The sequence below is a fragment of the Equus caballus genome, chromosome 22 (genome assembly GCF_041296265.1).
Source record: "Equus caballus isolate H_3958 breed thoroughbred chromosome 22, TB-T2T, whole genome shotgun sequence".
NCBI lineage: Eukaryota > Metazoa > Chordata > Mammalia > Perissodactyla > Equidae > Equus > Equus caballus.
The window spans coordinates 22,749,488-22,765,817 of record NC_091705.1 but is presented as its reverse complement, the minus strand read 5'-3'; the positions used below and the strand labels follow the sequence as shown (position 1 = coordinate 22,765,817).

The window sequence follows — 16,330 nt, the reverse complement described above, 5'->3', positions numbered from 1 at the left end:
GTCACCCCCAAAAGAAACCCAATACCCATAGCAGAGCTCCTAATAACCCTCCCCCCTCAGCTGGAAACCACTGATCTGCTCTCTGTCTCTATGAATTTGCCTATCCTGGACATTTCATATAAATGGAATCATACAGTATGTGACCTTGCACGTCTTGCTTCTTTCATTTAGCAGATTTTCAAGGTTCATCCATGTTGTAGCTTTTACCACAGTAGCTCATTCCTTTTTATGACTAAATCTACTGTATGGATATACCACATTTTGTTCATCCATTCACCAGCTGCTGGACATCTGGGTTGTTTCCACTTTTCAGCAATTATGAGTAACAGTGCTATAAACATTCCTATACAAGTTTTTCACACAGTGTTTTAAAAAAGTGTATCAGCTATTAAATTGAATTATGTGTTTAAAATTTTCATAATAAATATTTTTACATGTGACTTAGTTGTCAACACTAAAAAAATTAACCTTTAGTTTCCCAAAAGCAAGGAGAAAAGACAAGCAGGTCTGTCTGTCCGGTAACAGTGACTCTGCATTCCCACACTGACACAGCCACTATGATCTGCTGGGCTGTGATTATACAACAATGGGCTTCTAAAACCCATCAGCTGGAGATGCCACAGGTACACCTGGACAACTCTATCCATTTATCTTACTGGCATGACTCCTACAGGCATTTGAATTAGCAATCCCTGCTCTGTACTAGATAGACAAATTTATAAATAAATTTTAAACTATTTTTATGAAATGATTTCATAACTCTCATTTTTATATACATATTTAAGAGGTAACTGGGAAAAAATATGGGCAAAGAAAATGTTACACATTATCACATCCAATGGCAAGCACATTTAAGCTCTCAATTTAAGATGACTTACTCCTTGATTTAGTTTCCATTACTAGTCCAATTAGAACTTTAAAAAAACACCTTGGAGTAGTTCACAATATGCCTTTTGCCAATTAAGCTATACAGAACATGGGGGCCAGCCCCATGACGTACTGGTTAAGTTCAGTGCACTATGCTTCACCAGCCCAGGTTCGCAGGCTCGGATCCCAGGCACAGACCTATACCACTCAGCAGCCACGTTGTGGTGGTGACCCACATATAAAGTGGAGAAAGACTGGCATGGATGTTAGCTCAGGGCCAAGCTTCCTCAAGCCAAAAAAAAAGAGGAACATTGGCAACAGATGTTAGCTCAGGGCTAATCTTCCTCAGGAAAAAAAGAAATATAGAACTGACCATGGATTTACAGAAAAATTCTAATGGTCAGTTCACCTCCTCTGTACCCCAACAGCACTCTTGGCTTACCTCTCCCATCTAGCATTGTCATTGTACTTTTTACACCAGCCCTCTCTAGCTAAACAAAGCTCCAAGGACAGAGAACAGCACCTCTGTACTCTCAGGAGTCTAACACAGAAGCTGACATACAGAAGACAGTACAGAAATATTTGTTGAAAGACTGATAATGTAACAAATGATAAATCAGGCAAATGTTACAGTATTAAAAATAATGAGGGGGCCGGCCCCGTGGCCGAGTGGTTAAGTTTGCGCACTCTGCTTCGGTGGCCCAGCGTTTCGCCCGTTTGGATCCTGGGCGTAGACATGGCACTGCTCATCAGGTCATGCTGAGGCGGCGTCCCACATAGCACAACCAGAGATACTCACAACTAGAATATACAACTGTGTACCAGGGGGCTTTGGGGAGAAGAAGAAAAAAGGAAAAAAAAAAAAAAAGATTGGCAACAGATGTTAGCACAGGTGCCAATCTTTAAAAAAAAATAAAATGAGGGGCTGGCCCCGTGGCCGAGTGGTTAAGTTCACGCGCTCCACTGCAGGTGGCCCAGTGTTTCGTTGGTTTGAATCCTGGGCGCAGACATGGCACTGCTCATCAAACCACGCTGAGGCAGCATCCCACATGCCACAACTAGAAGGACCCACAACGAAGAATATACAACTATGTACCGGGGAACTTTGGGGAGAAAAAGGAAAAAAATTTTAAAAACTCTTTAAAAAAATAAATAAATAAATAAAATGAAAAGAGGAAACTATTATTTGGACTATACAAAGTACAGCACTGAAAATAGAATTCATCGATGAGCTCCAAGGTCCACGAACTCCCTGAAAGTATATACAAAGTAGCATGTGCAGGTACATTTTTTGAAGAAAAGGTTTGTAGCTTTTATTAGGCACAGAGGAATCTGTATACCAGCAGAATTAAGAATAGCTGAGTTAGACAAAAGGAAATGTACATTTTTAACATTGTAAAATATCTATTTTAAAAGGTTCACTTGATAATTTACATAAATACCAAACAATTAAATTTCTCAAACTAAGTATATTCCATTCTTTCCCAAGGAAAGAGAGGAAGACAATGTATCCTAGGCTTCAATTTATGTTCCAGCATGAGACCCAAGCTTGATGAATGAATGATTTACAAAATGTCAGCTTCAGAAAAGATACAGTGGCATTCAGAATCGTTCAGGTAAGGACAATCATTTTACACAAGCGAACTTTATTTTTGCTTCATGTTACTGCTTAAAAAAATAAAAACTCAAATTTCTTCACAAGTCTCCAAATTTAAATTGTTTTGAGTCTTACTTTGTGCGTGCGTGTGAGGAAGATTGGCCCTGAGCTAACTATCTGTGCCAATCATCCTCTATTTTGTATGTGGGATGCCTGCCACAGCATGGGATCCAAACCCACGAATCCCTGGCCACCGAAGTGGAGCATTCGAACTTAACCACTGTGCCATCAGGCAGGCCCTGAGTCTTACATTTTTAAGTATATCTCTTGAATCATACGTGCAAACAAAATTACTTAAGGGTCACAGTGATACTTAAAATGGTCTTTTTCAAACTTAAAGCCAAAACTATTTTGAGACTGGTGGCCTCTCTTGAATCTTGTAACTGTTAAGATACCCAATTACTGAACTTTCTAGGTTAGAGCTTACAGCCTTTTTAAAAGTCAAAAGACAAAGAGAAAATATTTGTATGACACAGTAGGATAAATGATCAAGACTGTTCCGGACCTACGCTCACTGGCTTGGATGCCCTGTACCCTGCACAAACGGCCAGAAGGCTGGGAAGACCAGTATTTCAGCACAACTGTACTCCCTCTGATCCAGTACACTGGCTGAAAATTTCTGGTTTAAATAACTTATAGAGATCACGAGTTGAATAGTCAAAATCCATGCAGTAGGTAGAGAAAATGACTTCATAACTCTCCTTATTTTGAGAGATATGCAATAATTTTTTGCAGCTTCCAGGTAGAGTCCAGACATACAACTAATGAGCAACCATTTCTTCTGGGAGATCATCTATTTGGAGGTCACTGGCATAAAAAAAGACAACAAACACAAACTAAACCTCCTAACCCTAACTTGGAAGAATAAGCCAAAAGAAAACAGGCTAATGGTAAAAACGAATGTAAGATTAAATGAGGTTATCTTTTCTCTTCCACTTTACGATTCTCCTTTCCTGCCTCAACTTAAGGTGGTGACAGTGGCCAACAATATTTTCTCTCACCTATCAAACTGATATCAAACAAGTAGTGGTGTTTTGTTGTTTAAATCGGGGGGGAACATACAGATTAAAAAGGTTAACAATTAGCTCCTTGACAGTTCCCCTAACCCACTCTGACTCAAATCCCAAGACTCCAAGAGCACCGCGGAATTCTTTTCTTTTCTTTTTTTTTTAAGACTGGCACCTGAGCTAACATCTATTACCAATCTTCTTCTTCTTCTTCTTTTCTTCCTCTCCTCCAAACTCTCCAGTCCAAAGCTGTATATTCTAGCTGTAGGTCCTTCTGGTTGTGCTATGTGGGACACCGTCTCAGCAGGGCTTGACGAGCGGCACCAGGTCCACATCCAGGATCTGAACCAGTGAAACTGCAGGCCACTGAAGCAGAGCGTGTGAACTTAACCACTTGGCCACAGGGCTGGTCACCCAGGAATTATTTTCCTGAATAAGGAAGAAAACTACCTATTCGAAGCCAACAGCATAAGTTTGTTCTGGTTCTGTTAAAGGTCTGAATTCAGAATACAAATATTCACAATAATACCTGATAACTCATGAAGTTACTGCTTGCATAAATCCACAGGATACTTAAGACATTATAATCCTAACACATCATTGAGCTTTCTGTTTTTATTCCCATCTACAAAATTTACAACATTCTTGTTTTAAAAAGCCATACACTCAAGCATTTCCAAAAAACAAACCAGCAAGTATGGAATAACAAAAAACAGCATTTAGGCACTCTGTGAATTTCATTTCTCCATCCTTAAGCTAGAAAAGGAATCAAAGTGGCAATGTTACACGAATAACACAGCAACAGTGGGAGGTCTTCCAATAAAGGCAAGTATTACAAGAAAACCCAAGCAGTTTGATTTGAATTAACAAAATTCTACCTCAAACACTTGCCAGAAGTTAGAAGTCCAGAATTTTCTCCAATAATACAGAATTTAATAGATGAAGGTCAAAGAAGTCATCATCTGTGTACCTTTTTACCAGGCAACACAAGCAAAAGTCACAATCTGAAACTTTATTCCACTTGCCACAACCCACTGGAACCAAAGAAGAGAAAATTTCATTTGAGAACTAGAATAATTTAAAGTATACAGCATTTATGTATGTAATAACTACTGCTGTCATTTGAATGCCTCTTATAAACCAGGCATGGTATGAGACGTACACTCCTATTTTAGAAATAAGACCTGCCAAAAGTCTCAGGATTACTAAGTGGTGGAGGACAGATTTGAACCTAAGTCTATTTAGGATCCAAAGCCCAAATAGGTTATTTTCACTAATTCAACACTATTTCTCTAACTTTGCAAACTGATTCATGAACAGCCTACCATAAATACTACAATGACATGGGTTGCTTTAAATTTGGAGGCAAAGTGAAGGGTGGAGGGTGAGAGTTTCAATCATGAAGGGTCTTCATTACTCTCTTATCTAAATGGGCTGGCCACCAGGCCACAACTGTATAAACATCAGGTTTTGAAATATGGAAGAACAACTCCAAGGCAGATGGCTATCTGTATTCATTCTACACAGTAATAAATACAGAGAACACTTTAACACTTTAAGGAAAGTACTGATAAAGACAGGTTCCTGCTCTGCCTACGGAGTGTATGATTTAAGAATGCAGAACAAATAAGAAAGCAAGTTAGTGGATTACCCGAGAGAGCAGGACACAGAGAAGATCTTAATGCAGGAACAATTTCTCCTCCAAACATATCCCTAACACACAATACACAAGTAATTCCCAAACTGTGATCAAAGAACCATTGGGAATAAGACCTCCGAGCCAGGTTCACAAGTCTACAGGCAACCAAACCTTGAACTTTCCCCGAGTGTGAGATAGGAAGATTCACTTCTATGTCTAGAAGCAAGAGAACCTTAGATTCACCAAGACTAGATAACCACTCTGGCAATGTACACTGTAACCGAGGCAATCTACACTGGGCGTGGGTTCCACACTGACCCAACCCTAAGCAGCAGCAATTCAGTATCTCATCCACCCAGCAGCAGGCCACACCAGAAACAGGAAGTACAGGTCAAAAGCTTCATTAAAAAATAAGAATCCGTGGCAGCAGAAAACGAAAACAGAGTAAAGAGTAGCAGCTCTTGCAATGAAGAACACAATGTCTTCAGTGATATAGAAAGGAAAGAACTAATATTAGTGAGGTACCAGCATTTTATAAATTATCTCCCTTAATCCTCACAGTAACCCTGAGATAACATCAGCTGGTGCTTTAGTTATCTTCACAAGAACACTCTGTGGTACTACTAATCTCCATTTTACAGATGAAGAAACTGAAGGTTAATAAATAAGTTGCCAAAGGTAGCTGTTATCCCAATTTTAGAGACGACAAAATCCAGGCTTGAGAGAGGTTAACTGACCTTCCCCTAACGTGCTCTGTCTCATTCCAAACCTAGAGCTCCTTCCCACTATCCTGCTGCCTTCCCCTCCCTGTTAGCAATCTCAGTTACAGAATTCCATTAAGAATGAATGAAATTCTCAATCCCCACCCCCCACCCCAAATTTCTGTAGCTGCTTCAGAAACAATACCTAAGATACAAAGTAAACAAGAGTTTTCATAAGAAAACAGCTCAGAAAGCTACTATGTTGTGGAATGATATATGCATTATTAGGAAATGTCACTCACTTGCAAGCTTAACAGGGACAATCTAGAAATCTTAACACAGCACCTACCTGAAATGTACTAGGCACTCAGGGTCTGTTGAATGAGTAACATCTTTTAACTAGTTATAAATTCAACAGCCCAAAATGGCTATTCTGTACTTTCTGATATGACATGATTCATTTTTTTAGGGAAATAATTTATCCATTGATTTTTAACAAGGTTGCTTTCTTAAAATTTATAGGACGTTAACAAGATACGTAAATTGAGAAATGCCCATAGAGCATTAGTCATAACTTCAGAAAAATTTCAAGTGTTCACTTTTCCAAGCAGATTAAAATGTTTCAGCTAATAAAAACCTGTCAGAAAAATCCACAAGACCAGAAAGTGTAAGAAGAAAAGAAAAAAGTAGTCAATATAAAGACATTTAAGATGCTACACATATAAGATTATAAAAGATTATTCTAAGTGTACTCTGGCAATTAACCCTAAACCCTCACTTCAGATAACACAATATTTTCTATGCAAGAAAATACTATCATCTCTAATGCAAAAAAAGCTTGCTCACCATAGGAACTGTTGCTAAGGTTTCTTATATCTAAAGCTGAAAGGCACAGAATTTGTAGAAACCAGTGAAATGCCACTCATAGCACAGATACTGTGAATTCTTTCACCTTAAACTTTTTTTTTTTTTGAGGAAGATTAGCCCTGAGCTAACATCTGCTGCCAAGCCTCCTCTTTTTTGCTGAGGAAGACTGGCCCTGAGCGAACATCCGTGCCCATCTTCCTTTACTTTGTATGTGGGACGCCTGTCACAGCATGGCTTGCCAAGCGGTGCCATGTCCGCACCCAGGACCCGAAGCGGCGAACCCCAAGCCATCGAAGCAGAACGTGTGCACTTAACCACTGTGCCACCAGGCTTGCCCCCACCTTAAACTTTTAAGAAGATTCAATCCTTGATTTCTATAATGTGAAAAAAAAGTATGTCTGGTGAACAACTAGGTTCGCTGAAATCTACCCTGGAGCATATCAAATATTTAAGGAAAACTAGCAGTTGCCTATAACCCAATGTAAATATGTCATGCACTGCTTAAAAGACAGGGATACATTCTGACAAACATGCCATTGAGTGATTCTGTCATTGTGCAAACATCGCAAAGCAAACTTACACAAACCTAGATGGTATAGCCTGCTACACACCTAGGCTATATGGCACGAATCTTACGGGACCACTGTCCTATATGCCATCTATCATTGACTGAAACGCCGCAGGGCATGTGACTGTATAGTCTTTGTTACAATGACAGCCGTTCCTGTTCCTTAACAATCCTAGAGGAATTTCTTCACTTGAAAAGCTGGCTGGCCTAGATTTCTCTCTATTAAGAAACAACTAAATGATACACTACTTTTGAAATTATCCATCTTAAGAGTTGAAAGAAATTTAGGTGTATAAACACACTAATACTCTTGTGAAAAAAACTTGGCCAAGGTCACCCAACAAATTTAGATAGGCCAAGGATCAAATCCAGTTTCTCATTTTAAATCAAGAATCACAAGCATTATTATCACCTTAAAATGTTAAGCCCTTACCTCAGCCAATGCCAAATCATACTGGCTCTCAGTTTCTGAATTTGCACAAATTGTACTGTAATATTTATGCAAAAGTTGTTATAGACAATTATCATAAATGTTACAAGAGTTAACATTTTTGGGGCATTTACTGTGTTAGGTACTGCACTCAATGTGTTACATCCATTATCCCAATCAATCCCCATAATGACCTGACGAGGAAATTGAGGCAGAGAGAGAACTTGTCCAAGATGAAACCTAAAAAAGGGCAAGGCAGGAGTGCACAGGGAATATAGTTCCAAAGCCATGAATCTCCATTGCCTGGACCAGGATTCTGGGCTGAGATACTTGGTTGAACCACTTAACCTTCATGTGACCCACTTTCCTTTACTCTAAACCCAAAGGTCAAACAGATAATCTCAAAAGTCCTTCATCCCTTGAAATGCTCTAATTTTACAGTCATCTTTCTATTCAGGTAACTAACAAGAACAAAGTGTCTCATTTCCTCCTCTTCTGAAGTTCCCCATACGAAGGCTGAGAGTCCATATTTTACGAATCTAATCAACAGGCTACTGTTGAAGAACAAAAACAAACAGGTCTTCTTAAAAGCTAGAACTCCATTTGGCAATTATGATTCCCAAATCTGATTGTTAACATTAAATGACAAGAACAGGGAGAAAAGACTTTACCACTTTGGGTTGGGGTAGGAGATATGAAAGAACAGTGGTCTTTCTATATAGGTGGTTTATCAATTCATAAAAACATATCACCCATTTCCATCTCCCCTAGAAAACAGGAAATAAGACTTTAAAAGGTGTCATATAAACTCATCGCTTTATTCAGCCACTAAAAATTAATGAAGAAATTATGCCATTTATCCAAGACATTTATTATAGGCATGGAAGGATCACCAATTTATAGAAATCCTACCAAAATGGCCTAGAGCTCTAAAATCTACATTTTACCAACCTGGTCATCTAGCTCCTTCAGATTGCATCTAAGGACAGTGACAGGATATTTAAATACCAAGGAAGAATAGGTTCCACTCAACATCATTATTCTGTGAAGTCTTCTAAGACCAAATCACTTTACACAATAATCTTTGTGGCCTTTGTCCTCTAGACAATAAGCCCCCAAAGATTATTAAATAAAATCAGCAAAACTCTATTAGTCTCCTCTTGTTGCCCTAACAAATCACCACAAACATGAAACAACACAAATTTATTATCTCATAGTTTCTATAGGCCAGAAGTCAGGTGGGCTTAGCTGGGTCCTCTGCTTAGGGTCTTGCAAGAAAAATAAAGGGGCCCATAGGGGCTGTATTCCCTGCTGGAAACTCTGAGGGGAAAATCTGCTTCCAAGCTCATTCAGACTGTTGGCTGAACTTAATTCCTTGCGGCTGTAGGACTGAGGTCCCCACTTCCTTGCTGGCTGTCAGCTGAGGCTGCCCGAATTTCCTCTCACGCTTTCCATGTGCCCCCTCCAGCAACAGCAGGTTGAGCCCCTCTCATGCTTCAAATCTCTCTTACTCCTGCTCCATCTCTCTGACTCCAGCTGGAGAAAATTCTCTGCTTTCACATGATTAGATTGAACCTACCCAGAAAATCCAGGATAATGTATTTTAGGATCCCTAAACCATAATTACATCTGCAAAGTCCCCTTTGCCACAAAAAGCTAACATATTCAGATTACAGAGATTAGGGTACAGACATCTTTGGGGGGGGATCATTCTACCTCCCATATCCTACCCTCTGGCCTCCAAAGATTCCCATCTCTCCAAAATGCAAAATACATCCATCCCATCCTAAGGTCTCACTCCATTACAGCATCAACTCAAAGTCCAAAAATCTCATCTAAAGCTCAGCAACTCAAAAGTCCCAAATCATCTCATCTAAATCAGGTGTGAATGAGGCTCTGGATATAACACATCAAGTACAACTCTTGGGGCACAAGTCCTAAAACAAGTTATCTGCTCCCAACATACAACGGTGGGACAGGCACAGGGCAACATTTATGGGTATTCCAGTTCTAACAGAGAAAACGTAAAATAAAACAGATCTATCGGCCCAAAGCAGTTTCAAAATCGGGGCAAACTCCACTCCATTTCAAAACTAGGGAAAAATCCTCTGGCTTTCAGCTCCACCTCTCTGGGCTCTTGGTTCTATCCTCTGAATCACCCTTCTTTTTAATGAAAAGCAGCACATTCACACCTGAGTAGTTCCACCAGCCTGCTTCCTGCCAGGAGAACTGGAGGCGTTCGACAGCCCTCTAACTCCCTACTCTGTCTCTTTCAATCCAAGCTGGCATCGTTTTTGCGAGTATAAAATCCTCAAGAACCTAGTGGGCTTCACAGGAATTTCACAGGGGTTCACTCCATCAGTCAGACTCATATCCACAAATAAACCAGGCTGCAGCTTCAACACTTCACTTGAAATCTCCTCAGCTCAACATCCAAGTTCATCATTTACAGGTTCTCTTTTCCACATAACCACAGGACACAATTCTAAGCTTATCTGCCACTATGTAACAAAGATCATCTTTCCTCCAGTTTCCAATGCATACCTCACTTCCACCTAAGCCCTCACTAACAGAGTCATTAACATTCATATTTCTGCTAATGATCTGTTCTAGGCCTTTTCAAAACATGCTCCTCAAAATTTTTTGGGCCTCCATCCACTGCCACTTGCACATCTTTGGGGAACAGTACCACACTTATGGTACCAAAACCTATACTAGTATTCTATTGCTGCCACAACAAATTACCACAAATGCAGTGGCTTAAAACAAGAGAAATCTATTCTCCCACAGTTCTTGTAGGTCACAAGTTGGGTGGGTTTGGCTAGCCTTCTGCTTTGGGTCTCACAAGGCCAAAATCAGGTGTATTCATTCCTTGCTGGACACTCTGGGGAAGAACCCACTTCCAAGCTCATTCAGGATGTTGGCCAAATTCAGTTCCTTGTGGCTGTAGGACTGAGCTCTCCTTTCCTTGCTGTTAGCCAGTGCTGGTCTCTGCTACTAGAAGCTGCCTGTATTCCTTCTCATGCAGTCCATGTTGCCCCTTCTAGCAACGGTAAATGAAGTCCCTTTCATGATCCCAATCTCTCTGATTTCCTCTTCTGCCCCATCTCTCTAGACTCCCAGCTGGAGAAAGTTCTCTTCTTTTAAGGGCTCACATGATTAGACTGGGCTTACCCAAAAAATCCAGGATAATCTTGCTATTTTAAGATTCTTAACCCTAATTACATCTGCAAAGGCCCTCTAACCATGCAATATATTTACGGATTCTGGGGATTAGAGTGCGGACATCTGGCGGGGGGTGGGGGTCATTCTGCCTAACTACAAACCCAAACCCTTTGTACAGCTTTAAACTCAGTTCCTGAAGAAAATTTCCCCTTTCTCCATGGGTATGTGAAGTAAAGGTGTATGTTGGGAGATAGCGACACTAGTACAAAAATAAAAAAATAAGAACTCACGCTAGAAGACAGTGGCTAGGCAACAGGAGAACTAAAAATATATTGTGGAAAAGAACCTGCCACTTGTTTCATCCCCAAACAGCAAGGCAGCTCACCTATTACGCAGAAACTAACCCACTGCTCCCCCTAAAATTTGTGCTTCTCTTCTTTACTGTATTCCACACAAGAGAACATAACTAGGCATGGTTTATTTTTTTTTTAAACAGAAGTTGCCCCAGGGTGATCTAACTTTGTAATCAGTTGATAAATCAACATAAGCAAACTTCCAATCTTTTCATTCTTTCTTCAAGTCATACACCCTCCCCCAATAGCAAATGAAAGCCAAGTTTTTCAAAGTCACAGAAGGACAAACCTGCCCATGTAAAAATGCAAGTGAACTCTTCAAAATAACACGAGAGAGAACCAGTACCAGTCTTGGTCTTTCAGCCCAAGGTCCACCAAGCCAGTTAAGCCAAGTGACTTACAACAAAGCACCGCAATGACTACAAAGATAATATTCTGAAGCCCTGCCAATGGTCAGATTCCCGACCATAAATTTTACCTGGAATGAAGATACCCCAAATATACCAACTAGTCCTTTTAACAAAGTGACGAGTAAGATCTACCTGCCAGGCATTGAGGTAAGGGTTTGACACAAATTTACCCCTCACCATAGACTTCGGATATTATCATCCCCATTTTACAGACAGGAAAACTGAGGTTTAGAGTGGTTAAGTCACACAGCCAAGTAGTAGTGGCACTGATATTTGAGAGCTCAGACAGTCTGTTTCTTTGCCCCTAGCCTATACTGCCACTCCTTAGATGGCATGGGGTCTCCAACTCTCAGAAAAATCTTTCCTTCCTAGTTTTCTTTCCATTTCCCCTCCACACACCCCCTTTTCTCGGCGAAATTTAGCAGCTGAAAGGCAATCGTCTTCCCAAATTAATTTGCCCCTTCCTTTCCAGAACTCGTTCTTCCCACAATACCAAGAGCCAAGAAGCAACCTCTCCTGACCCTGACTTTGCTTCCCAAAAACAAACTACAGAAGCTCCACCCATCACCTGCCTAGGCTAGAAATGTTCCAACGCTGCAAAAAACAAACAACGACAATAACAACAACGACGAAAACAAAATAAAAGTCCTACTAACACGTACACTCTTAGCCACCCTTCCATCCTACTTACCTCTCCTCTTCCACCCAGGCTCCAACTATCCCTTAAGTCCAACTCCACTCGTTCTGCCCCACTTCACGGTCCCCTCCCCCTGTCTCCCCAGCGACCTCGCCCCGGGCTCCCTCCACCTTGCACCCCAGTCTGCAGGTGGCAAGCCCAGCCTCGCTCAGAGGGACCCTTAGAAGGCCCCCCCTCCAGCTGCTCTGCTCAGCGGGAGGCTTCACCCCACCCTACCCAGCAGGCACCACTTCCCTACACACCCTCCTCCAGCATCCCCCTGCGGCCCCACCCCTCAGGCTCCCTTCCCCCTCTGACGACCCCCTCCTCCAAGTTGCCCCCTAGTCCTCGCGCAGGTCTAGCCCTCCCCTCCGCCATAAGCTGGGCTCCCGAGAGCCAGTTCCCACCCTCGCATCAGCCTCTGCCTCCAAGCCTCGCTCCCCGCCCCGGGGGGTGGCCCCGGGCCTCCCCGATGGGCTGCAGGGGCCTCGGCTGATGTGTGTGTGGAGGGGGGGCAGGGGAAGGCGACGGGCTGCTCGGGAGTCAGCTGCACGCGCAAGAGGCGGCCGCGCCCAGCCGCCCCATCCTGGGCTCTCCCCCGCCCCCCAACGCCCTCGCCCGGCGGCTCCCACGGTACCTGCGGTGGAAGTGGCGGCGGCGGCGGCCGCTCTCCCCTCTCCTCACACAGACAATATGGCGGCGGCGGAGGAGGAGACACACGGCTCGGCCGCCAGCCGCAGGGTCCAGAGCGAGGCTGCAGCCGCCGCTGCCGGAAGCGGAAACCCCCCTCCTGCCCGGGGGCGGGGCGGGACGGCTTCCGACCCCGCCCCCAGCGGCGCTCGCTGAGGGCCGCCATGTTGGGGGGTCCTATTGTAGCCGGGAGGTTCAGTTCCGTACTGGACGCAGAATGGAGGGAGTCCTCAGTGTAAACCATAATAAAGAGCCTTGCAATAATTAGGCGCACTTTATTTCGGTACCTGTACGAACTGACGAGAGAGAGAACATGGTCCCCCCACGAAGCGTACCATTGGTTTGACCCAAACTAAGATGGCGGCCCCTGGGTTTCCCGCACTTCACCGAACCGGCGAGTCACCAGCCCGCGAGGCGGCCCGCCTTTCCTGAAAGAGGCATGCGCGACCTGCAGAGCTGTAGAGCGAAGCATTTTGGGAGTTGGAGTCCCCTGCTCGGGCGCCTCGTTTAGGGTTGGGGTGCCAGCAGCACGTATTTTCTGCTCAAACTTCGAGTTCCGAAACAAGCGAACGAAAGCTGGATCCCGGGAGTAGTGTGGCGCCGGAGTCGAGGAAGTGACGACACTAGCCCTCTAGAGACAGACCCAATTCCTGCCTCTGACAGGAGTCCTATCCAGAGCTGACTATCCTGAATAAAGTGGTTTCCTCCCTTGGATCTGCACCCCCGCCCCGCCCCCAGCCCGGGCAACCTCCCCAAAGCAGCTACACGGCACTTTCTACCGTACAAACCTGATCATGTGCCCTCTTGGTTAAAAATCGCCAAGGCTCTCCTTTGAGCATCAAAGATCGCCCAAGCTCTTCTCGTGACATCCAAGTTCCTATGTAATTTGGACATCCCGCCCCTTTCTAGCCCCCTATTCTGTCCCACCCCTTTCAAATACCTGATGCTCTCGTCCACTAAAACTGCAGATGATTCCTGCAATTTATCTGGGTTGCCTCCTTCCCTTGGCACTGGCGGTTACTTGTTACTATTACCTCCTGGACAGGCTAACTTCTGTAAGTCCATGAAACTAATCCAGAGATCTCTTCCTCTGGGGATCGTCCTTCTCTTGAGCTCCCCCAGACCTAAGCACCATCACTCAGCGGCCTGACTGGTCCCTAGCCTGCCTCCTCCATCAGACTGTGAACCCCCAGTGGACAGGGCTGGGTCTGAGGATCATCCTGTCCCCCGCAGGTTTTGCTAAAACTGGTGTGCGTAAGTGTGACTGAGAGTGTTAGCCTCACCTCTGGTGAGGCAGAGGTGTGAGGGTTGGAATGAGGGTGAGGAGGCTGGGTTATTTTGGTACAAGTTATTATCCCTGAGCTGCCTCTGAATAGCTGCCTGGCCCAGGGATGGGCCTCCCCACCCTCTCCAGCCCTTCTTTCCCAGTTTGTCAGCTGACTGGCACCTCTGCTCCCAATGGCAGCTTCAGACATATGATGATGGCCTCAGGGAGGTGCCCCTTTTCTGGGCCTCTTCTGCCAGACAGAACTGTGGTATTTGACCCAAAGGGCTAGGAGTCCACAGAAATGGCTCTCAGGGTACCCTCAAGCTGGTCATTCCTCCTCTTTGGGTCTTGATTTCCCCACCTGTGGACTGAGGAGGTTAGACAAGATGACGCCAGGGTTTCTGTGAAGCTCTCTTCCAGGAAGTGACTGGCCTTCCTCTTAGCTTTTGGACCATGTCTTTTCAGCTCTCGTGGCTCCTTTTTCCCCACTTTCATTCAGGTTTGTTAAGTTCACAGCTGTTAATCACTTGTCATGAGCCAGACACTGTGTTAGGTGCTGGGAATGTGGTGTGAGCAAGACAAACACCAGTTCCTCATGGAGCTCACCATCTAAAGTGAGAAACAAATAATGCGCAGGTAAACAAATGAATAAACAAAGTAATTTCAGGTAGCAGTAAGTGCTATGAAGGAAAAAGATAAGTAGCTATGAAAAAGAACAAAAGCAGGGAGAACTTTCGCTTGAGCAGTTCAGAAGGTCCCTCTGACAAGGGAGCAGTAAGTACAAAGGTCCCAAGGCAGGAAAGAGCTTGGTGAGTGTGAGGCAGGAGGCCAGGGTGGCGGAAGCACTGTGAGCTAGGGGGAAAGAGCAGGAAATATGATGGAATAGGCAGGCAGGGCATTCAGGTCATGGTAAGGAGTCTGGGATTTCATCTGAGAAGAGTAAGGATATTTCCCAAGGCTTAGCCCCCACCTTTCCTGTGATCTCAGCCCCTCTTACAGTGTCAGTTCTTCATTCTTCCACCCAGTTTCAGCCTCCATCTGTGACCTCATTCCAAGGGCTCACCCGGGCACACCCATAAAACCCTCCCCACTATGCAGGATACAATTGAGACCCAACCCCCGCCATCTCCCAGGCCAGCCCAGTACAGGTCTCTGATCCCAAGAAGCTCCCATTCTCCAATGTTCTCTAGTTATGGAGCCTTCAGAGACCAGTTTAGTTATCTTTAACACTTGCTCTTCCTGACCCCCCACATCACAACTCTCAGGCTAGACTTCCTTTAAACAACAAACACGACAACAACCACAATTAAGATGTTGACAGTACTGTGCCACACACTGAGCGTTCATCATCTCCTTTAATCCTAGCGTCAGCCTGATGAGGTAGGAAGTAAAAGCATCCCATTGTACAGATGAGGAAACTGAGGTTCAGGGGCCTTACGGGACATGCCTGAGGTCACATGCCAGAGATGGACTTTGCCTTCTAACCTGGGTCATACTCACTGCACTAAACCTAAATGTATCGGCTTTCTATTGCTGCTTAACAAATCACCCCAAAACAGAGTGGCTTAACCAGCAACGATTTATGTGCTTACGTTTGTGCGAATTGCCAGTCTGGACATGTCTAAGCTGGGACAGCTCTTTCCTGCTGCGCATGCGCTTGCCTGGGCTCACTCCTGTGTTTGCAGCCAGTTAGCAAGTCAGCAAGCTGGCTGGCCCTATACGGCCTCATGTGCAGGTCTGGCAATTGACTGGGGCTGTTGACTGGAGTGCTGTAGTTCTCCTCCATGTGGCTTCTTCTAGCTCAGGCTTCCTCACTTGGTGGCCTCCAAAAGGAAAAGAAGAAAAGCAGCAGGCCTAGGCTCCGAAGTGCTATAGCATCACTTTCACTGCGCTTTATTGATCGGAGCCATCACATGGCCAGCTCAGGTTCAAGGGCAGTAGAAGTAGACTCTGTTTCTTGATGGGAAAACCATCCAAGTCGTATTGCAAACAGTCGCGTGCACAGGGATGGGCAGAATTGTTGTGACCATCTC

At 44.1% G+C, this 16,330-nt stretch overlaps 1 protein-coding gene across 2 annotated transcripts in view; it reads right to left on the bottom strand.

The window, feature by feature from the left end:
• Positions 1-13,621, bottom strand: part of CSNK2A1 (casein kinase 2 alpha 1) — a 54,049-nt gene extending 40,428 nt beyond the window's left edge. The window contains exon 1 of one of the 2 annotated variants that reach the window (XM_023626271.2): positions 12,978-13,621. The gene's annotated coding sequence lies outside the window, so the exon portion shown is untranslated. The remainder of the gene's footprint in view (positions 1-12,977) is intronic. The other variant, XM_070248008.1, reaches the window with a different exon arrangement.
• Positions 13,622-16,330: the final 2,709 nt, after the last annotated feature.